Source organism: Vigna radiata, chromosome 8 (genome assembly GCF_000741045.1).
Source record: "Vigna radiata var. radiata cultivar VC1973A chromosome 8, Vradiata_ver6, whole genome shotgun sequence".
Taxonomy (NCBI): Eukaryota; Viridiplantae; Streptophyta; class Magnoliopsida; order Fabales; family Fabaceae; genus Vigna; species Vigna radiata.
In genome coordinates, this window is record NC_028358.1 from 29,530,038 (window position 1) to 29,555,507 (window position 25,470).

Genomic DNA, 25,470 nt, shown 5'->3' on the forward strand with positions numbered 1-25,470 from the left:
AACGCTCCAAGAACTCATCAAGAAGACCATGGAGATTCGTCTTGGATAGTTGCTTGAGGAACAAGGTTGTACTTGTTGGGACGGATTAACAAGTATACTGAGTCACACAAGTAATATAAAATGGTAAGACCGAGTATCGTATCCCAGAGGACTCTCGGCGCTAGACAATCATGTGATAAAAAAATTAATTAAGACGTAATTAAAAAGAGATCATTGGTTTCAGATGCAAGAACAAAAAATTAAATGTGAATGCAATTGCATCAATAGTAGAGTAGCACAAAGATGAACGAATGTTGTTTAATATGAGATGAATATGTTGTTGGAGTTAGGTTTCACCAAGTTCCCTCTCATGTGTGTAAGAGTTCTTCTTTATGCATTAATGTTAACGTCACTCAATAAATTACCTAAACTCGATCCCTCGGCAAATAAGCATGTCCCAAATTACCAGTTCATGCAATTCCTAGATTTCCTAGTAATAAGATGTGAAGATCAAGAGCTTTAAGACGACCAAGACTCATACCCTCATCCCTGAGAAATATTACTCTTGGGAGTAATTCAACAAGAACCTGAATTGTAAGGAACCTCCCGACACTCGTGCAATTCATAAATCATGCTAATGAATGAGTTAAACACAAATAACATTGAAACGGATAAATTACTCTAACAATTAATGAAAAAACATATATTATTGAGAATTAATTCAAATACACGAGATTTCACAAGGTCACATCATCCCCAACAACAAATAGAGTTTAATTCCCCATAGACATGGAGAAACTATATGAACAATGAAAGAGAATGAGATAAAGAAAGAATAAGAATTAGGGAAAGAGCGTGTTTTTGCGCTGCTCTCTGCCAAAGATACAAAACCTAGAGCGTTAGGGTCCTTTAAATAGAGCCGAAACAGAGTAGAAACAGGGCCCGATCCAATAAAGTCGAAACAGAGCAAAAACTGGGTTTGACCCGCGAAGCTCGACGCTCAGGCACCCCACTTAAGGCCGATTCACATGGATGCTTAGGTCCATTATCTAAAGTTTCTATTCATGGTCTCAAGTATTTTCTTACAATTGTTGACGACTCTAGTAAATTTATTTTGCATTGTTTTATTATAGAAAAAAGTGAAAGCCTAAATTAATTTTCAAAACTTCATTGCCTTAATTTTAAAAAGTTGTCATTACATGCCTCAACAAAATGGTAGATTTGAATGTAAACACCAACACATTCTTAATATTGTTCATGCTATTACATTTCAATTTGAAATTCCAAAGAATTTTTGTTTGAAGTCATTAAACATGTTTTTTTTTTTCATAAACTAGGTTCCCTTATCAATTATAAAAAAGTAAAACATCTATTGAATAATTACTTAATAAGAACACCTAATTTCTTTTTTATCTCTTTTCTATGATTCCATCAATCATTCATGCAAAACATTTGATGCACAGTCTAAAAATGGTGTTTTTTATTGGTTGCAAAAAATGAAGAAAAGGGTGCATTATTTTGGATTTGGATTCTAGAGAAATATTCTTGTAGAGAATTGTCATATTTCTTGAAACCATCCTTCCTTTCTATAGGCCAGTTCCCTCACTCCTAAAACCATCACACCTCTTCCTTCATAATCATCCATACCTTTTCCTAACGACACTTGCCCTTATGCAGACCTAGTTTTCCTAGATTCTTTAACTTCTTGACTTAATCCCACCATCTCACATCTCAGTCCCTATCTCTACACATGTCTTCCTGTATGCCCTCGTCTAATCCCTCACTCATCCTAACTCACCATTGTCATCGCCTTCTCCTTATCTATGTCACCCACGATAGCCAACTTTTCTCCCACACCATTAATTCCTCAACCACGCCATTTAACAGGTATCCTTTAATTGTCAACTCATCTTCAAGACTTTGTTTGCAAAACCTTTAATACTTCATCATAACAACCATAAACAAAGTATGCACATCCCTTTCAAAGGTGATCCTTAAAATTTAAATTACACTTGGGACATTGTTATGTCTCCTCTTAATGTTAAAACCACATGATGCAAGTGAACTTATAATATCAAGCACACATTTAATGGCAATTTTAAGTGTACTAGTTACAACTTGTTACCAAAGGATTTTCTTAAATTAAATTAAAGGTATTGATTACATGTAGACCTTCTCCCCAAAGGCAAAGATCTTAACAAATATTGATTTCTTAGAACTAGTGCAAAAATGACATTCCACGTCTAGCATTCAACGTCTACATTGGAGGAAACCAACGTTAAAAATGACTAGTGACATTGTTGTAAATAATTCGTATTTAGACGTTAGAAATTCTAACTTTCAGACATCATATGACTAATTGACTTTTATAACAAGGTATTTCGAAGTCAATTAACGTTGGATATTGACCTTTCCAACATTATATGGCTGTATGAATCATGCCAACCTGCACAAAAATGATCTTTTAGGTGTTCATGAAGTAATTCGATGTCTGAAAAGGGCAATTATGATATCTCTTACATTCTTACGATTAAAGGTTCGTTCTCACCATATTATGATCCATTTTTTAAGCTTTCCTGGAGATGTCTTGTACAATAAGCTTTCAAAACATTTATGTCCTCCAAACTGAGAATTCTTGTCTCGGGATTTCAAATAGCTCTTTCATGTTCACAAAATCTATTAATGTCTTACTCGTAGACTCATCACATTAAGGCATAGGTAACCCTAAACTTGAATGCATAGGTATTGTGAACATGAAAAAGTTGATTAAAGTCCCGAAACAAGAAATTCCTGATTTCGGCGACACAAATATTTTGAAAGCTAACTATAAAAGACATCTCCAAAAAAGGTTAAACATGGCTCTCAATACGATCAAGAGGAAAACTTTAATGGAAAAGGAATGAGAAAGTGATATCTTATTTAAGTAAACCCTAAAATTTATTAGACGCTGAAAAAGGTGATTTTTGACATCAATTAATATTGGGAAATGGCCTTTCAGATGTTATATAATTTTGTATGAATCATTTCAACCTCTAATAAAAAATGACCTTTGGGTTGCCCAATGAGCAACTAGATGTCAGAAAGCCTGAATTCTGGCGTTACCATGATTGTGCTCCTGATAATGACATATTTTACCATGATTTCAGTGATGAATCAAGAGAAAATGTCAACCCTTTCTTAACTTTTTACCTTGTAAATCCTAGTTTTCTTTTAGTTTGTTAAGTGGTTGCACCCCAAGCTTTAATGAGATATTTTGTTCACTAATCCTTGCTTTTATGTGCTTAATGGAATTAGAAGAAGTCTATGCATCAAATGAAGGCATTGGAAACCAAGAAAAGCTAGAAGAGCAACAAAAAATGAAGAACAAAAAATCTGCTGAAATCAAGCTCGAGCCCCCTTGGCCTGAGGGGGCTCGAGTGCCAGTGCACCAGTACCTCAGTTTGACAGTCGCGTGCCTGAGCGTCCCATTTTTGGGGGGCTTGAGCGCCAACTTTGCTGACATGGCAGATTTGCCCTATTTCACTTGGATGCACGAAGAGCTTTGTATCTTTTGCCACCCAAACACATTTTCTCTCTGTGGGAGCTCTTGGAGGCGAGCTTGGAGCTGTGGGAACAGTCCATCTTCATCCTTGGGTTCTCTTCTTTCTTCCATTTACACCATTGTTGTAAGCTTGAGCTCTCCATTCATGGAGAGCTAGTTTCATTATTGTTGGGGGATTGTTGTAGCCACTGAACTTTTATGTAAATCACTTTGTTTTGAATGAATATATGCCTCTTTCATTGATTGTTAGTGTTTAATTCCTTCTCTTAATGCTTGTTGTGAAGTAGCTACCCATGACTTGATTTTAGGGTTTGCTTAATATTGGGAAATGTTGAGTAAATCCGAACATGGGTTAAACACCTAAAGGAAATAGTGTCTAGGGATAGAACTAGGACCTTTGGTTGTCTTAAAATCTTTGTTCTTAATGCGGGTGAACTTGTTAGGTTGCCAAGGGATTGGGATTTAATAAGTGAATCTAGGCTCTTTCTACCAAGGGATTGGGGATTGAGTAAATTAGTAGATTGACATTGACATATTAATGAAGAGGAAGTGATTTTATTTGCATAAGAGTGAAGTCAGTGAAAGCATACCCCCAACAATACCATTCCATCTCATTTCTAATCTTACCATTTCCAAGTGTTTGAGTGCTTAAGATCACTTTTATCATTTATGTTTTATAGTTACTTTAATTACACAAAAACTCATATAAAAGGGAATCATTCTTTAACCTAAGTTAGTTAGTTAATTATACAATCGTAAAGTGTTAACTGAGTCTCTTGGGAAACGATACCCGGTCTTACCAGTTTTACTACTTGGACGATTTGGTACGCTTGCCAAAGTCTCAACAGCTCCTCTATTGCCCTACCACGCACGAGTGACAATTGATGAAGTCAGAGACCCCATGCTCAAGTGTTTGTACCAACTTATGAAATACAACTCGTGGGGAGGCCTAAGGCACATTTATAGCTTGGCCTAAGGCTTTGATCATGACTTATTTTGTCCCACCACAAGTATTATATTATTATTCTTAGTATTTTTATGTTGAAGTTTTTGATAAGTGATTCATAACTTTTACAAATGTTTATTCTAGTTATACTATCTAAAGAAACAGGCAATGCCTAAACCTGTGAGCCATGAAGATGATGAGGCAGTAGAAGAAGATGATCCCCTAACCTAGTTGATGAGAAAATTATATAAGTTTAATAAAAGACCGGTAAAGATGAAGTGAGACTTAAGAATATTTGGCCTTCAGTGTCATGTTTCATTGTATATTACTCTAAATGATGCACTGGAGGTCATTGGTAGAGAAAGAATGTTAAACATTTCAATCATACAACTATGGTGCATGTAATATTTTTCATTGTGTTCCCTTTTTAAATATTCAAATTTTTACTTTTTAATATATATACTTAACTTTATTGTTATAGGTACATGGACATTGTCATTGTGGACCAAGGTTGTTCATCCATCTATGGCTTTTTTGAAACTCAGACCATTCAACCATCTGGAACTACAGTAGAGTTCGAGAAATCATATATGCAAACATGTGGTTGAGTCCAAAAGAAAGATGTATATCGTGCCAAAAATTATGGGTATGTGTTACTCATTGTACAAGTAATGAAGGCCATTAGCAAGTGATGGTGATCATACCAATTGAATGCCAAGTTGTATGGTTTTATTCCCTACATAGGAATATGAAACCAGACTTGAAATCCTTGTTACAAACCTAAGTATCACATTCTTTCATATGAACTCATTATGATATCAATATATTAACCTATGTTTCAAATTTAATTAGAGTTATAGGTAGGTCCAAAGCATAGTTAATTCAAGTAATCTATCCAAAGGTTGGGCATCATTAACTTATTAATTTTCATATGTGAAATTTGGACCATAATATTTGACTATTTTCTTTTTCATGTTTAGTGTAACAAGCGTTAGATTCCAGAGCATGTGGGTATTACAAAATATCTTGAATCAAGACCATCATTTGAGTAGGAATTAAAGATTATTGAAATGAGGTAATATCATACAAATCAAATTCAACTTTGAACATTAGAATGCAAATATAATAAAGTTGTCACGTTTTTGTACCGATTCAACAATCCATCCCTAATAACAGAGGCCACAATGATGAAAATATGACAAGAATGGACAAAATATATTTTCAAGAGATGGAGTTAGGCTTTCGATTCTTTGTGTTTTGATAACTTTAATTTCTAGTTAGAATTTTCATAGCTTTAGTTTATAGTTTGAATTGTGATTAGTACACACTTTGTTCATATGAGTTTTGGATATATAAAATGCCAAAATTGGTTTTCTACTTTTTAGGTTTGGTAAAACTATAAAAATTAAGCTTTTATATATATATATATATATATATATATATATATATATATATATATATATATATATATATATATATATATAACACGAAGGAATGTCAAAAAGTGCACTTTTTGACTTTGACGTTGAAAATTGTCATTTTTGACATCAATTGACATCGAAAAGTACACTTGTAGATGTCAAAAACCATATAGTGCCACTCAAGAGGCAAACCTTCACAAAGCGAGTAGGTGTGGCCTAGCAAAACGGACATCGGAATATGTCCTTCCAACATCAAATACCTCCTTTTACTAGTACAAAAAGCACCCTTTTTACTAGTATAGGAAGCACCCTATTTTATTTTATAGGACGTCAAATTTGCTTGTTTTCCGACGTCAAACATTGTTTTTATCTTTCGACATCAATTAATATTTCCTAATATGATATTGGTATTTTTGCAAGTGCTAAAGGTCGAAAATAACAAAAGTCAATGTTTTTTTTTTTTTGTACTAATGTGGCTTTAACTTCAAGCATAAAGATATTTACATGACTATCCTTTTTTACCTTCATGTCTATTCTAGGTTACATTGTTGAAAACTTCACAAATCTTTATATGATTAAAACAAGTTAGTTGTCGTTGATATGAGAACTTTCTCTTCTTCAATTTGACATCATCACTGGTTTTGTGAAATTGACATTGTGAAGTAGATCCTAAATTAAAATTTTCAAATTAAAATTTTAGGATTTCTCAAATTTTTCTTGGATATGGAAATTAACATGTCAAATGTTAGAATTTCTATTTCAACAAAAAGAATTATATATATTTGTTACCTGATTCAATATGTTAAGGCACAAACATCTACTACTCCAATGAATTGCTCACTTCATCTTCATAAACGTGCAAGCGCACCATTGTTTGATTATTGTTGTATCTTAGAAGCACATGTCTAGACTTTTCTTGTCAACAATTACACCAATTTAGGGCTAAACCAACTCAAATTCACGTCTAGGATGATGAAAGTTCTTAAATATCTTAAAGGTTGTCCTAAAAAACGTATTAAATTTAGAAGTGATTCTTCAATTCATGTATGGGTTTCAGTGGAGTGGATTCGGCTACCTGTGTTAATTCTCATTTATAAGTTACTAGATATTGCATCATTATTGACAATTCTTTGGTTTCTTGGAAAATGAAAAAAGAACACACCACATCCAATCTTCTTTTAAATGCGTATAAGACACCAGCCTTTTCACTACATGTGAGTTACAATGATTCATTTACTTCCTATGTGGTCTACAAATTCTTGTCTAAAGTAACATCTCTTCTATTTTTATAATTTATAACTCATTTTATATCGATATTAATCCCGTCTTTCATAAGCAGACAAAAATCTAAATCATGATATTTTAATAATTTTTTTAATAATTTTTTATAATAAATTATGTGTCTTATATATTTAAAATAATTAATTATAAACTTACATGTAAATAATTAAAAAAAATTTATTAAAAATACATTTTTCATCCAGAAATTGATGATCATTGATGATCATCTTATCCATAATAAAGCTCCACCGAGTCCTACCGGTTTCTTTGTCCAATTGCTAACATAATTAGTAAAGCTCTTCCTATTCTCGATTTAATTTATCCTAGATATTCACACATCTCCAACTTGCACATGATAAAGAAGAGGAAACTGCATGCTTTCTTGATCCAATCCATTCCTCAACCATTAACATTTTTTCTAACATATTCTTTTTCTCTTATATTGACTGTAAAGGTCAAAAAATTATAGATGATATTAATTGTATATCGTACTAATTTGTCTTTATCTTTTCTTTATTTTTGTCTTTTTAAGTCTCATCATTATCACTTATCCAATACAATAAAATGTCATGTCGCAGTTATATATATATATATATTATTAATTTTTCAAACTTATCATTTTCTCTTATTTTTAAATTTTTATTCAATTATTTTAAATTTTAGTTCTTCGAATTTCATTTTGAGATTTTTATTTTATTCTTGTGTGTTAACTTTAAAAGAAATTTTAAAAATTACAAATATTTTATTTCTATGTTTAAATTTTGAGTGTTTCATCTGATAATATTTACATAATATCTAAAGTATTGACGTCGGAATCCATAACTTATCGGTTTAATCAAAATTTAAACTCAATGAAACTAATATATATTGACTTTATTTTTATATGTTTACTAGTGAAAACCGAATTCTTTTTAAAAATTATTAAAAAATTGTATTAATTATTGCTCATGTTTTATTGAAATTAGAAATACAAATAGTGGTGATCTAAATAAGAAAACTTTTATATATATATATATATATATATATATATATATATATATATATATATATATATATATATTAAATTTAAATAAGTTCAGATATTACTTTTAATCTAAAACACAATTATATACTATAAAAATATACAATTTTTTTGGGTTTTTTCTTTCATTTATGACGGTTTTAATCTTCGGAAAGTGGTTATTGGAAACTACTTTATCTGGGATTAAAAAAGTCCCTAAAAAAACTGCATTAACCATTGTGGATTGCTCAAAACCACTGAAAATGTAAATAATTTCTTTTATTATTATTCAAATGCTTTGATTATCATAAATAAACCAAAATTAAATGTAAACACTAAATATAAACCAAAATATTATTATATAATTTGTAAACATTAAAAATACAATTATTTATGATAAACTTAAATTTTTATATTTTTATTCAATTATTTTAAATTTTAGTTCTTCGAATTTTATTTTGAGTTTTTTATTTTATTATTATGTGTTTACTTTAAAAAGAAATTTTAAAAATTACAAATATTTTATTTCTGTTTAAATTTTGAGTGTTTCATGTGCTATTATTTGCATAAATATCTAAAGTATTGACGTCGGAATCCAGTTTATGTAACTTATCGGTTTAATCAGAATTTAAACTCAATGAAAATTACTAAAATATACTTTGTTTTTATATGTTTACTTGTGAAAACCGAATTCTTTTTAAAAATTAATAAAAAATTGTATTAATTTGTTTTTTTTTTTATTGAAATTTTTAATCTAAAAAACAATTATAACACCCTTTACATTAAGCCAATAAACAGTGTAACGAGGTGACAAATAGATAAGGTAATTCTTTTATATATATAAGTGAATAAAGCTCCAAAAGTAACAGGCAAACGAAGGTGCTCTAAATATCTAAAGATAATAGGCTAATAAGGTGACAAGTGCCACCATTTAAGTGTGTTTTTATTAAAACATTTATCATACTATAGAAATTTAAGAATCTTTTACTCCATCATTTTACATATTAAAATAAAGGGTTTAAATTTTTTTTGTCGCTAAGTTAAGTTCTGATTTTCAGTTTAATTCTCGTTTTTTAAAAATGTTAATATTTAGTTCTTATGATATGAAAAATGTATCAAATCAGTCTTATTCGTTAACAAATCACAAGTTTTTCATTAAGTGATTTGTTCTTCATAACACCTTCCGTTAACAAATCACAAAATATTATATACTTAGGTATTAAAACTTGTGATTTATTATTCATTAAGTGCTGTCATGAGAACTGATTTGATACATTTTTTATATCATAAAAGTAAAGGTTGACATTTTTAAAAGTGGAAACTAAACAGAACATCAGAATTTAACTTAGAAAAAAAAAATTTAAACCTTAAATAAATAAAAAATACGTGACTTTTTGGTTTCAATTTTAATACTCATCATTATCCAATGTTTTCTACCATGTTAAGACTTACATATTGGCATTTCAATTGTATAATCATGAGTCAGTATCAATCAAGGATAAAGACCCTAGATTTGCATGTGTATCAAATTGAATATCTCAACGTGGTTGTCCACAAATTATAATAAATTGATTCATTAATATAACGCTTGTACTAGGTATACTAAATAATTCATGCATATCATATCAAACGCACATATTTCTCCAAGGATTAAAATAACCTGTTCTCCATTTATGAATCTCTTTTTCTTTCTTTCAAATAATTATTTTATAAAAGTACAATTAAGATTAATGGAATTAAATGTATTAACGTTATCGTACTTGAAAAGATATTGGAAAAAAATAGAAACATGTAATTTTAATCTCTTCTGATTATGCACATCAAAATTTTCTATTTTAATATAGTATGTCGGTGGTATACTTTAAATCCATATAAGAATGAATTAAAAAAAAAATCTTTTGTATCACATGAATGGATGGATGTAATAGCAAAACATTTGTTCTTGACTGAACATTTTCTTATTATTGCGATTTGGTTTTAAATATTTCTTTGGTGTATTTGGTTGCTAAGCCATTTAGGACATTAGATATTGGATGAAGAAGGTAAGAGGAAATAATAAGTTTGTTTGTAGAATTGAGAAAGGTACACTATAGATAAGTTATGTTGAATATAAAAAATTAGGTATAATCTTTATTGTGTAAAACAGACATAAAGTAATACATTTATAATGAAAAATGATATATATATATATATATATATATATATATATATAATAATAATAATAATCAAACATTAATATGTTAAATAGAAGATATTGTTAAAAACAATATCTATCAATATTAAATAATAGAAAAATTTTATGTTTCCTAATTAACATTAAACATAATATATCTAATACTCCTCCAACATTAAACATAATATATCTAATATTTCTCCTCAAGTTGGTGCATATCAATCGTATGTACCAAGTTTGTTACAAATATAATCAATTCCCTATCTTTTTAAAAACTTAGTGAAAATATCTGCTACCTAATTATTTGAGTTAACGAACTTAGTCTTGATGCCTACAGATACAATCTTTTCTCAAATGAAATGATAGTCAATCTCAATGTGTTTGGTCCTTTCGTGAAATATAGGATTAGAACTGATATGAAATGTTGTCTGATTTTCACATATAAGTGTCATTTGAGTGACATCTCTAAATTGTAACTCTCTAAGTAATTGCTTAAGCCAAACAAGTTTACAAGTAGCTAAGGCCATAACAATATATTCTACTTCTACACTAGATTTGCCACAATACTTGGTTTCTTGCTCTTCCAAGATATCAAGTTACCACCAATGGAGGAGACACTATATCCGAAGGTAGATCTTCTATCGAAAGGAGATCTAGCCCAATTAACATTTGAATAGCAAACAACTTTTGTATGGTTATTGAAACTATATAACAAACTTTTTTCTAGTAGATCCTTTAATGTACTTTAATATATAGATGACAACAATCCAATGATTTTCACACAAAGAATTAAGAAATTGGCTCACCACAATAACTACAAAAAGAAATGTCTAGACGAGTAACTGTAAGGTAATTTAATTTCCTAATCAATCTTCTATATTCTTTAGGATTTTAAATAGGCTCCTCCTAATTTGGTAGGAGTTTGGTATTAGGATCCATTATAATGTCAATAGGTTTTGAATTCGTCAACCTAATTTCCTCCAAAATATTCAATGCTTACTTCCTTTGAGATATAACAATACCATCGTTGGATTGTGCTACCTAAATACCCAAGAGGTATATGAGTTTTCCAAGATCTTTGGTTTGAAAATGGTGGCAAAGGGTGTTGTTTCATTTGGAAGATGCCATGGTGGTCATTCTTTGTGAGAATAATGTCATCAACATATACTATCAAATAAACACATCCAACACTTATGTTGAGATTATTGATAGAGGGAGCACAGGTTTAGTTGAACCCACAATCTTAGTGACATTTGTGTTTTTGATGATGACAACTCATAGTTAATTAAAACACATGTGTATGTACTATGTACTATGTTACATGTTACATGCTTATATGCTTACTGTGTTGTATTTGTACAAGCATGTCTGTGAACATATTGTGTTGATCAATGCATAAAAGTGTGAATTATATGTGATTTTATCTGTGTATGCATAATATAAGGTTTCAGAAATGAAAAATCACAAGCACTATGTTTGAACTTTAAAGTGTGGCGAAACAACAAGTTTTAAGTCGATTACATTACTGGTGAAATCAATTAAAACTCGTATGTTTGCACAAATCTTTTTCAAGTGTGCAGTGAGGAATTTTGAGAAGAAAAGTTTTCAAAAATATGCTAAGTGTTTCTACTTAATTGGTTGCATGCAACTTGTATTCAACTAAGTTTGTTATTGATTTGAAAATTGTTTAAATGGTTGACATAACTATCATAGTTGCCATATTTAAAAATATGTTGACCAATCATTTATTACAAATCGATTACATTAATTTCGCTTTCAATTAATGCATTTGACTGTTATTATTTTATTATAACTGTGAAATGTATTCGACTAGATTAATAACGTAATCGATTAAAATGCGTCTGATGTGTGCTATACTATATATTGACGCATGACTTGATTTCTGTAAGAAGAATTGATCTTTACACTTTCATATCTTTTAAGTGTGCTCTTTGATATCTTACAAAAGAAAGAAAAACTCCAAGAACCAAGAACGATCGTGGTAATCAAAGTCTTGAAGGTTTCTTGCGCGACAAGGTTGATTCTTTTGGAAACTTCTGATCGTTCTGCACACGAAGGTGCTTTCTACGTGATCAGGAAAAGCTTTGGCAAATGCTAAGAGTTGCTGGTATTCCCTGTGGTGTATACAGGAAGACGAACGAGGGTTGATGGTAAAAGAGGGTTGTTCTTGCCGCGTGTTTGTTTTTGTATTGCCAATATTATATTAGTGGGTTATAGAGGTGTTTTACATTTTGACATGGGGTTGCTGTAAAAACCTTAGTGTAAAAACTCATATCTCTATAGTGCATTAGCTTCCATCTCAGGTTGAGTGGAAGGACACTGGATGTAGGTAGGTTGGTCGAAACAGTACAAAAAGCAGTGTTTGAATTCTCTTATCCCTTCTCTCTGCATTTATTCGATTACACTAATATTGCATTCGAATACGTTTACTGTTTCATTGCATACAAATTTACTTGCGATTCAAGAAAAGTTTAAAGACATCCAATTTTGCGAAAAAGATTTTAAAAGCAAACATTTTTACACATCACCAATTCACTCCCCTTTGGTGTGAGAAACGAAAAACTTCTTTTTTAACAGCTTAAGTGACAGTAAATGATTGAATGATTTGTCTCACTTCGAGTCATACCAAATTGTTGAACCACACTACTAAATTTTTGAAGCCATGTAAAGATTTGAAAAAACGACATACAAATCCAGAAGACTCCCCTAAGCAACAAATGCAGGAGGTTGCTTCATATAAATTGTAAGACCCAAGAAAAATAAATTAATTTATAAGTGGTTGGGTGTGAAGTATAAATATTAAAATAAGAAAATAAGATGTTTGACACAAGTGATGTGTAGCTTAGTTTTTTAGAACTCCTTGTTATATATTAGTGGTCATGTGCTCATTTCTTACTGGGTGCATTAAATGTGACTTTATTATTTTAATTTTTCTATTAAATGACGTAGTGTGTATGTTATATTTATAATATTAATTGTGCATGCCTATACCAATGAATGGTTATAGTCTTTGTGCCTTGGTGTGATTGCTTGAAACCTAAGGATAATGTATTTGAACCTTGGCTAAACTAAAAATAGTTTTTATTTTATTTTATTTTAGGCAGATACATCAAGCGTAGATATAGGTACTTTGGATAACAAAAGAATTATGGGTAATAAAACATTAATTTTATTAGGAAGGGAATCATAGGTATATCAACATGCAATTAGCAGCTGAAAACCTTAATATTTTTTTTTTTTGTTTTTTGAGCATCCGAGAAAGTGAGATCAAGCAAGGGTGGTGGCTCTGGATTCATAGCAACAAGAGTTGAAGGTTCCTTGCTGGAGAAGAGGTAAGGGGTGCTAAACCATTTTTTCTTTCTTCTATGTCAATGTTATACAAAGATCATGTGTTGTGAATGATAATTATGGTTGTTTGTGAGCATGAATTTCTTGGTTGAAAGGGTTGGTTTTGTTGTCAAAAAATTTAGTTACTGTTGGAAATTCATTTCGTGAGCATGTGTTGTCTGTTTGTTTTAGAAGTTCATTTTGTATGGTATAAATTGGTAGCAGCGAAAGCAAGTTCAATTGCTAAATTAAGTGTTCAGTTTAAGAAATTATGATTTTTTTTTTTTACAATTAGATGGTTATAATTCTTGAGATAAAGATGATTTTGGAATGATTTCTGAATTATGGTTCATTGAGAAGGTATACTTGGTTGATTGTTTATGCTTAATATTTTGTGGTGAAGCAAATTGGTTTTGGATTTTGTTCACGATTTCTTGGTTCAGTGTCTAAATGGTTAAAGGTTTAATAATTATGTATGTGGATTATATTTTGAATCTGAGGCATGGTTTTGAAAAGTGATGTCTAGAGAATGGTTTAGTCTAGTGGCTTGCTATGGTTAATAATAGTTTGGTGCAGTGATGTTAATATGATAGTTTTATGTTTAAGTAAGTTGGTAAGTTAGGTGATTATATATAGGAATATTCTTATTGTAGAGAGGTCATTGGTTAACTACTATGAATGAAATATGTAGTATTGAGAATATGCATGTTTAGCGTATATTGGTGGTTTTTCTTTTCTTTCTTTCTTCTAGAAGTCAATTTGTTAGGACTGATAAGTGGTGTTAGAAGATTGTTTTAATTTGGTTATGATTGAACCAATGTTATATAGGCTTGAATTGTGGTATATGTATTGGAGCAGTGTTATTCTTTGTTTTTTTTTCTTGTTGATGTTTTAAGTTGAATGTGATGTACTAATAGCATCTATGGTAGTGTGGTTAGTTGGTATATAATTGTTTAAGTATCAATCCGAGTTGTTAGGTGTGTTTCTATGTTGTTAAAGGTTTAAGCCAGGTTGTTGAGAGGGTTGCCAAGCTAGGTTCAAGGGTTGTCAAGTTGTTTCATGGTTACCAGGTTGTACAGTGTTGTGTAGGGTTGTTTAGGTGTTGCTAGGTGTTTGAAATTATGAGGCAAAGAAGATACTTTATTCAATGGGTATGGAATATTAAAAGATTCATTCATGCACTAATGATTGCATTCTATATAGAAAAGAGTTTGCATATTTAAGAAGTTGTCCTAAGTATGGTTTGTCATGTTATAAGGTCTAATATTGTGATAAGGGAATATTGATTAGGTCGCAAAGCATGAACCTCCTTACGAAGGCAATTTTGTATCTACTAATAATTCTAAGTTTTAAACCTTAGATGGCATGTTGATGAATGGTATTGTGATGGACTACTTCGTCATTCTACGAATTTCGTGTAATGGAGGAACATTGATAAAGAATTTCTTGTATTCATAATTGAATCATGGAATGTGAGGGTTGGACTAGCTACAAATGGAATGAATCCTTATGGATATTTAAGTATCAATCATAGATCATGACTTGTTTTGTTATTGATTTATAAATTGCCTCCAAGTTTGTGTATGAAGAGAAAGTATGTAATGTTATCTATGATGATTTATAGTCCATTACAATCAGGGATTGACATAGTTGTTTATCTTAGTCCATTGATTAATGACTTGAAATTGTTAGGAGAGCATGAGGATGATTTCTTTGATGCATTCGCCAATGAATCTTTCCATATGCATACAATGTTATTTTTTACTAAAAACGACTTTCCTACATATGGAAAGTTGTCAACTTATAATGTCAAAGGTCACAGAGCATGTCTGGTTTATGAAGAAATCACATTAGTTAAAGCATGGCAGGAAAATAGTCTATCTTTGACATCATAAATTTCTAAGTCAATTTCACTTGTATCGTAGATCGGAAAGGACCTTCAATGGACACCAATATCATTACATTTCTCCAATTCCATTAAACGGTATCCTGATTTATTGGAAGGTCAAAGGTGATATGGATCAACATGCCTAGATAGAAATAAACCTAAGAACTAAACAAGAACAATTAAGAAATGAAATTAAAAGACTAAAAATGTAAGAGAGAAAGGAGAGGAAACTTATGAATTGGAAGGCATGCCACTTGAAAAGATCCAAGATAAATGAGGATCGTCACTTGTTCTTCAAAGATAAGACCCAAAATTAGACTAAGAGACAGATTTCTATCTCAAAGAAGTAATGCAATTGAATGTAAAACACTCTTTATATTCAAATTTGAAGGTGTTCAAGGTATATGTACAAAGAAGACCTTAGGTTGCTTATATAGCACTAGGAGATGAAGTAGGTGGAGAAAACTAAAGGATGTGGGACTTTGAGGCTTTCAAGTCTGGACAACAGCTCCCAAGATTGTTTTAAGTCCCACATCTCTTAATTCTTCAACTTCTTAATGGTGTACATGTTGACTTGAGTAACATAGACATCGATATGCTTATCCAGGTTGGTACTATCGTTATACAATCCATCGTTAAGGATTACTAATTGTTGGGTAAGAGCGTCTCCATGATCCCATCAACTAATGGATTTCTTTGGCCTATAGAGAGGGTTATGAGGGTGTTGTTGGCAGCACTAGTTCGTTGATTTGTATCGTTGCCACTTTCCTCCACTATCTCGAGAACAACCTGAGGTCAGCTTATGCTAAATCTTCTCATGCGCGACCTCTTTCAATTTTCTTTTCATCCTCACATTCTTCTCCCACAAGGCATCCATCTCCTCTACATTGTGTTTCTTTACTTCGGTGAGGTCTTTCTACAACTCCAATAACAATGCCATACCGCTTAAGTAGTTATCGGTGCTTCATTTTTGGGCTGCTTAGCATTGATCATCTTGCTTCTAATGGATACCATTTGCTTTCTCTTAGAATATACCTCAATCCCGCAATGGATGCCAAATGTTCTTGTAGGGTCGAAATATGCCTATAGTTGGTCTCCACATGAAACGCTCATGATCTACTTCTTCTCTAATATAGATCTGAGATGTATCAACTCCTTAGTGCAGTCTGAGATGTATTGAGGTAAGATTTGTCCAACGTCCAAGTAGGTGGGGTGCCTACACAGATACACTGATGTTCAAATCAGGTATATGCGTAAGATTGTAATAATGCTAAAATGAATACATAATAATTGCCTTTTAAACAATGCTATTTAAAGAAGTTTCATGGGATTTTACTGTGTTGGACCTATGTCACCTTGGTAGTTTACCTTTCTTAGGAAGTTTAGGGTTTTGTTAATTCACCATCTTATGTCCTAATATTTTTGTTAGTCACACTAAAATTTCTCTATATTCAACACATTTTATATATAATTTATGATTGAAATGTTTCTGCCGATATGATTTTCATCCTGGGTCAATGAGCTACTATGATCAAGATGTATGTACCGACATGGTGTTGTTATGGGTTGACAATATCACTTAGGTCATATATGATAGACAAAATTGTTTAATTCTTGTTCCTTCTTCAAAATAAGTTTTTTCCTTTTTGAATTTATAAAAAAAAAAATATTTTCTAATTTCAAAATGATATTTGAAAAAGGTATGATGAAATCAAATAGCATAGGACAATGTAACGTTAAACAAAAGTTACACATAATATTAACTGATATCATCTTAAATATTATATCATCTTAAGTATTTATAACTCAATTACATAAATTTAATTTATATAATAAGATTTGCATCACTTATATACTTCAAATTCATCTTATTTATGATATGAAATTAGAGTAAATTAGGTAATATTTAGAATGTATTTTTACAACAAAATAGAATAATAGGAATATGCATAATCAACACTAATAGACAAAAATGTTTATTAAAGAGATATAATATAATGAATTCAAGGTATGTATTCTTCATTGCTCATTTATAACAATCTATGTACCATTTTTTCTACCAATACTTTTAAGCTAGCTTGGGTCAAACATAGCTAGGTAGTAAGCTATATAGATGAAGAATAGGTTTTATATATAATTTATGATATGATTGATCTGAGATCTTAATAAGGGGTTCACAAGTCATAAAGCCACTTCCTTGCCTTTTAATACTGTGAAAGAACTTTATTCTTTCTTTATTTCTAATGTGCAGAAAGTTCTTATTCTCGTTCGTAATTTCCTTGTAGCTTCCACTTCAATGTCCCGACAAAATAAACGTGTTAGTTTATTTGTCCATTTTATAACACTGATTCCAAAGGGTCCCTCCTCACATTAATTAACTATTGGGAAGAAAATATCTCGAGTAAAATAACATAAGTTTTATGGATTATCATTCAAAGCATCATACATGTTTGCAATGTGGTTTGTCTTGTGTTTTTGGCCTTGGACAAGCAGCACCAACGTTAAGCAATGTTGTGGTTCACTTGTCCTAACGTACGTGGAGTCATTGTCACCAACCAACACTAACAAAGATCCACATTTGTGGGGGCATTCTGCAACCATTTTCTCATCAAAATGTTTTTTTTTTCTCTCATTTGTATCCCCTGTCCTAGGCCTGCTTCATTTCTTATCTCACTTTTTTTTTTAGTTTTCGAGAGTTTGCAAATGATGTATCAACATGGGATGAGGATAGGATAAGATCAATTAATAAGTCAAACTTTGTAAAACTAATATAGGAAAAATAGTCACAAGATAAATATTGATATATTTTATTTTTAATAAGAAACACTTATAATATAAGAATTTAAAATGTAGTTAGTTTTTGTTTAAACTCCAATAACGATTAAGGTAATTAAACATGTGTTTGGTTTTTAATAATTGTCACGTAATTAAACGCGTGTGTTTATTAGAAAAAAAAAATATTATTGATATGTAATTAAATTTAAAAGGAACACCGATGGAAAATGTGGATATTAGAACAAGGTATCAAATCACTTGTAGTGGACCAATTTAATTCAAAATACGGTGTGACAATTTTATAAGTATCTTGAAGTATATTTTATCACGTATAGCACGGTTCAAGAAGGATTTAAGAAGAAAAGAAAGATTATAAAAGGAAAAAGTTGTTTTAACAATTATTTTTTGACAATTTTTTGACATTGTACGTAATACCTTGTGATTGATCTATTTCAAATATTTTTTTAAATATAAATTCAAACATACCAATAAAGTGATAATATGTGTCCTGTTGTCAAAAAGTTGTTAAAAGAATTTGTAAAAAAAATATCAGATCCATTACAAAATACTTTACTTTTATGGCAAATCAACTATTAATACTTTTTTTTTCTAAAATTTTCATTCATTCTTGTTTTGTGGGGCTTAATGAAACTAGATGATCATGGACTAACTAGAAAGAGTCTTTCAAGTCAAAGGAAGCAAAAGATGAAGGAAGAGGAATTTTTTGCATAAATTTGGGATCGGGAATCAAGCAATCTGGATTGAAAGTGTGAAGAATTCTGGCTTCCGGAACAAGAGGCGTGCTCAGCTGAAACCCTTTCGCACCTCTATCAACCCCTTCATTGGACATGTGGTTGTACACAAAGTCGCATTCATTGGAGGTTGAGGTCTTCTTATTCAGGTTCTCTAGCTGCAAGTTCATCAATGGTTGATTCAGATGCTACATTTGTTGTCTCTCTAATTTCTTGTTCAATCTTCTCCTGCACGTGAGAGTTCTTGCAAATCTCATAAGAAGAAAACCAGGATGGCTTTTTGGCTTATTACTGATAATACATAACCAGTAGACTTCATCACATTATTTTCTTTGATTATTATAGACAGTACCAGTTATTCTTGTGCTTCCTCACCAGGTTGTTCAATTTGGTTCTTTATTGCCAATAAGCCTTTTTCAAGCTTATGAAATTTTAAAGAAAATTAAAATCATGTCTGAAATGATATTTTGATGTGAAATAGGTTTATGATGACACATTACATTCTTTGGATCCTTAATAAGTGCTTCAGGTTAACTTAAAAGCCATATACAAACATAGAAAACTATTGCTTTATTTATTCATATTGCACAATAATCTTATTCCAATTTCCTTTTCTGTTTATTAGTTTTCAAAGCTGGGAGATTCTATGTATTTTGAAGAGGGAGGGAAAGGTCATTCACTTTACATCATTCAGTACATATCAAGCTCATTTAATTGGAGAACCAATATATGAAGATTGTTCCATTTGTTGCTCATTGAGGAGATCTACCTTTTCAAATAGAACATTGTGTTCTCTTATTTCATGTGATATGTAGCCTTTATTTCAACTTTTAGTATTTTTGCATGCACTTTTTATGTATCCATTTTGTAGAAAACTGTATTTGTAGATTATAATTGAAATTTGGATTTGAAACTTTATTTAAATGTGACTCCTAGTGAACTTCACCTTAAAAGTGAGCTCTTTTTAAGAGCTTTACAGATTGTGTCACCAGCTAACGAGCCCAAACCGAATACCTTTATGTTGAATGCGTATATTATTGTTTAATTCAGATGGCACACCTCTATTTCCCTTGTACAAGAGTCATCCTTATAAGTTCAAATCTGTAAGAGAGAATCTGTTGAATATTGGAGGAAATCAAGGTTTACGAGCTCCTTCGCGTCCCTCAAGCTCTGTTTTTAGGTAAAGGTTGTTCTTGCCAATCTAGTATAACCTTAGTTTATAACTGAGATAATATTTGTCTGTTGTTTGCCGCTAGTCGTCATTCAACGGGCTGCCCAAGGTCACCCCTACTTGTCAACCGATCTTCAATGCGCCTCGTGAGACTGTCCCAATACGGAAAGTCAAACTACGGTTCTCCAACGACAGACTGATCCGAGTCTTCGGGAGCGATTGGTTCCAACTCCCTTTGGCATGTTAAGATGAGGGGCCACCATGTTCAAACCGGTGGGAAAGAATTTCTTGTGCCCTTTGACGTCGAGCTTGTGAATGCAACCAGGACGGATGGAAGTTTTGACGCAGTGTACATAATGGTGGCCCAGTGTATGGCCATTTTACATTATTGGCGTGGTCCCGCGACTTCCATTACTCAGTCAATGAATAGTTGGTCGTGTTAGAGAGGACACGGTGTTGAGAATCTTACGGTTCTCATCACTATGATATTAGGACAGTGTTTCAGTTTTGGTTCCGTTATTCGTTTTCGTTTTCGGTTGGTTTTCGTTTTCTTCTTGGAATCCTATATATAGGGTTCCTCCCCTTTTTTTCCCTTTGGTAAGAAGAATCAACATCATTTTGAATGTTCACTAAAATAATAAAAGAAGTTTTTCTTATGAGGAGCAGTAGAATGACATGCTTACGTGGTATCTACGTTCATATGACACGGTACAGATCAGCCTTTTTAAGAAAAAAATACACAGTGAATGAGGGTAAATTTGGAAAAAATTGAAAATGGAAAACATTCTTCTTTGGCTCTCCTTATCAAATCCATTTAGGTTTTCCAAGCATTCTTCTCCTTCCCCATGTGCTTCTGATTTCTGCATCTTTGGTGCTTCAATCGCTGCTTCAGTAGGTGCTTCTATCTCTGATGCCGCTCCCAATCTTGTCTGTCGATTGTGAGTTTGAGGTAGGTTTTGTTTTTTTATCTCTCCTAAGTGGGAGTGGATTATTGTATTTTGATTTCGTGTTTCGCTTTTGAAGTATATTATGGTTGCGCTTTTGATTTCGCGTTTCGCTTTTCAGGTTGGGTATTAATATTTGAAATGGTTATGAACTAGAACATTAGAGTATGCTCTGTTGGGTTACATGTTTAAATGAAAACTATTGTGTTGGTCTTGAAATGTTATGATGCTAATTAGGGCGAACATGGATTGTATGGATTAGCCGTGTCAAAGAATGTAAATTTTATTAGGCGTGTCAAAGAATTATTATGCTTAAGAATAAGATATTAAAGCTAAGATTTTTAGGGAGAGAAAGAAAGACATGGTGAGACACCCATTGTTTGGGACATGGGAATTTAGATGAATTCTATTCTTCTTTAAACGACCTCCAATAGTAAGTCACCTTCTGCACCTATCCTCCCCTTTAGATTTTCCCTTTCAATATATTAATTATTTAAATATATGGAATTTTGAGCAATGTTACCTGAACTATTTAATGTATAATTACTTCTTTTTCTTCTGACTAAAATCATGCTGATAACGAGTATCCTAGTTTTTTGATGTTGCAAAAGTACAAGATAGGCTATAATATACGACTCTATACAAACAATCACGGAAAACTTTATCTCTAAAGGTTAAGATGAGACCCAACAGACGTGAATTAAAAAAGTTTCCCAAGAAGGAGGCTGGCGGTTGATCAACCAAAAGAATAAACAATGCAGTTCATTGTCTATGGATTTTTGTGGGAGGTAACCTGTCACTCTGTCAAGAGGTGCTTGGTCTTGTTTAGATGGAGTGAGACATATAGCTATGAGTCTCCAGTGAGACTTATTTAATTGACAACATTATATTCTTGTCTTGAGAGATATCTTTTGTACCTAGTAACAAACTTTTGTCCACATAAATGGTAGTGGTAGCTAAATCCTGTCCATTATTTATAAAGCATTGATATGGAATAGGTAGACCTCAAACACTCACTAATTGCAATGCATAATTGCTAACCAGCATTTGCTTCCTTAAAAGAACTATGTTCCACCAAACTAGATCCCTGCTGGTCGGTGAAATCTTCAACCAATTTCTCCATCACACTTCAAATCTAATTCAACCCTATGTTAGATTTGTTATCAAATTCTTCTATCATTCCATTTAAGCCCCCACATAGAATGTGGTATATATAGTATTATACTATTTATGTCTTTTACATGATAAACTAATCTTTTGGGTTCAACTTTGTTTTTTTTTTATTATCACACTAAGAAAATATCACACTAAAATATAAACTAAATGTTAATAGATGAATGAAATCGTTAAAGAAAAAATTACCATCTTTGAGCAGTTAATACGAATATCCAACCCTTAAAAAGTGATAATGTACAATAGTCTTCTTAAGTAAAAGCACTACTTGAAATTGTATTTAAACTTATATTTTCTTAACTTTTGCACTCATATTTTTAACCGTGATGTTGATTGTATTTTGTAAAATGTGCAGGATATATGGAGATGGATAGAAAAGTTAATAAAACTATCAACACTTCCTTCTCTCAAATTTGACTTTAACAGCAACATGTATTGTAGTACTTTTGTATTTTGTTATGACATAAGTTGACACTGTTTTTTTCCATTTTCTTGTTGGCTGCATCTTACCATATACTCCATGTAGTTTAACTTCTCTATTCAATGATTTTGCATACAAATACAATATCTCAATCTTATAGGATTCAATGTTCTTATCAGCCATTGTTTATACAACTTGCTTCCTACAACTATCGTATAATTTATTTGACTGCATTCAAGTTGATTTTGAGTTTGAGAAAGTTTAGTTAGTAGTTAGGTTATTCAATTCTTTATTATTTTTTAATTATTTTTTTTTAGTTAAGACTTTATCATATAATTGTTTTTATATGGGTTTTTGTAATTTTGAAAATCTTTCACAGATTATATTGGGTTCTTCTATAAGTTGCTTGACAATTATCTTTTTTTCTTTTTTGTTTTATTTTAGTCATTGAAAAAATTGTTAAAATTTTTGAACTTGTAAAAACCTCAAATTAGTAATTTTTTATTGTTCTATAGTAATCATTTTAAATCTTAAAGGTAAATTAAAATTAATTTGATACAGATATAAATTAAAAGTTAAAAATAAAAAACATTGACATGATGAGAATGGAAATAAGAATTAAGAATTAAAAGCCTTATAATACAATTCCACAACTTTAACAACAAAATATTTGAATTGCATGTGATCCCATGCTTCAGCTGAATGGTTCATCATGGTAGTTGCAGCATTATCAAACTCATCATATTGTATATACAAATAGGTGAATGCTATGAATATTATCAACCAACACGTTGATTGCTTGAACATTCAAGTTGAACTTCTTAAAAATGGCAAATGCTTCCTCATATAATTGTGCTTCTACAGCCATTTCTCCAACTGCAGGTCCATCAAAATTATCTAACCTATTGACATAATCCATAACTCTGGATGGGTCGGCCTTTATCGCTGTCAAAATAAGAAGATTCTGCAACAGATTTTTCTAGTTCCTCGCTGCATTCAAGCTTGTCCTCTGCCAACCAGTTCTCTAACAGATTTTTCTTGTTCTGGTTCACAACCAACCTTCACAATTCTAATGATTCAAAGGAATTCAGGTTTCCCCTGGTCAAAAGTGTTCCAAAATACTGCAATAGTGGGGGAGTTTGCCCAGCTTCCACAGGAACAATCTGGCATACAAAGAAGATAATAACATTTTAAACATTTTGAATCTAACTTACCAAACAAAACGACAACACCCAAAGGCTAAAGGTAAACAACCAGAAAATAAAACTCTGAAAGTGAAGCAGGAGAAAAAAACAGAGAAAAATCTCAGATAGCAACATCCTGTCAAGAAAGGGGGATAATTTATTTTAAATTTGTTGATTTAATAAGAAAAAGGCTTAGCATTGCCANNTACAATTGACAATATATCTCAAGATATACATTACTTTATTTCCCTCTCTCTGAATTGCATTGCCATTGGTTTTCTGGTCTATTATCAGCATTTCTCATCAAAATGCTGCAGCACAATAGCCACAACTAACATTTCCTTAATTTAGTAAACAACTAACAATAACTACACATGAAACGTTTTCATTATAAGCCACACAAAGAAGTCACATTTTTTTTCTTATTTTTATGAGTATGAATGACAGTACTAGCAGTGTGCTTCCCCGGTTTATGAAGCCAAAACCTCTTGGCAATCAACCTTCCTTTATTGCGTTATTCTTTCCTTCTACAAGAATAACATTATGTCACATCTTAATATAATAAAGAAAAGTGAAAGTCGTTAACAAATTTGTTATCTTTTTCAGCGCAACACCAGTTGTGTCAAATAACAATTGACTTTGAATAAATATCAATCTTCTCATAAGACATCAATTGAGGCTCTTGCAAACAAAACCCAATTAAAATAAACTTGGCATCAGCTATAGTGTTTTATCTATATAAAGGGAATGAATGAACCATATAGAGCGAATGGAATTAAGCAAGTTGCCATAAGTCAAATCAGGTTCAACTTGCATGGCTTGGATGAAACTGAAAGTCAAAGCACCAACACTTTCCTCACCTCTAAAGGCCTAACAAAACAAACACAAACTATGTTCTATGAATACTTGTATTCTAATTTGGAAATGGACAAAGATGCATAACTAACCGATGTATCTGCTGCATTTCCATCATCATCACAAGCTGAAATGCAAACTGCTACCCTCCTCTCGTGCCTTTCCACACCTTGTTCCATGGAGTATAAACTTTACTGATTGCACCATATTGATCTCCTTCAGGGTGAGGCAAACTCAACTCAATGTCTAGGGTCTTTAAAGTCCCATATTTTTGCAAGAACAGAATTGTCCTGCTGGCATATGTCTTTGTGAGCCCTATTCCTCTAGTTTTTCACTCTTTTTTCTCTAACTTATGGGTGCAATTTTTCCTGCATCCAGAGTGTTCCAGGTATCGTCTATCTTCCGTCTATCTTCCGGTAGAAGATAACCTACCCATCAATCTATATCCTTAGTTACCAAAGTCTCTTACCTTAGACAAATGTAAAGAAAAAAACAAAGGAAAAAAGAAGCATACAACTTTCTTCCGAAGATGACGTCCACCTCCGATTAAGTGGCACCCATGGTTCTCGCATTCTCTATCAGCTCCACTTCTTGGGTTCTCCACCTCCAAACACTTGT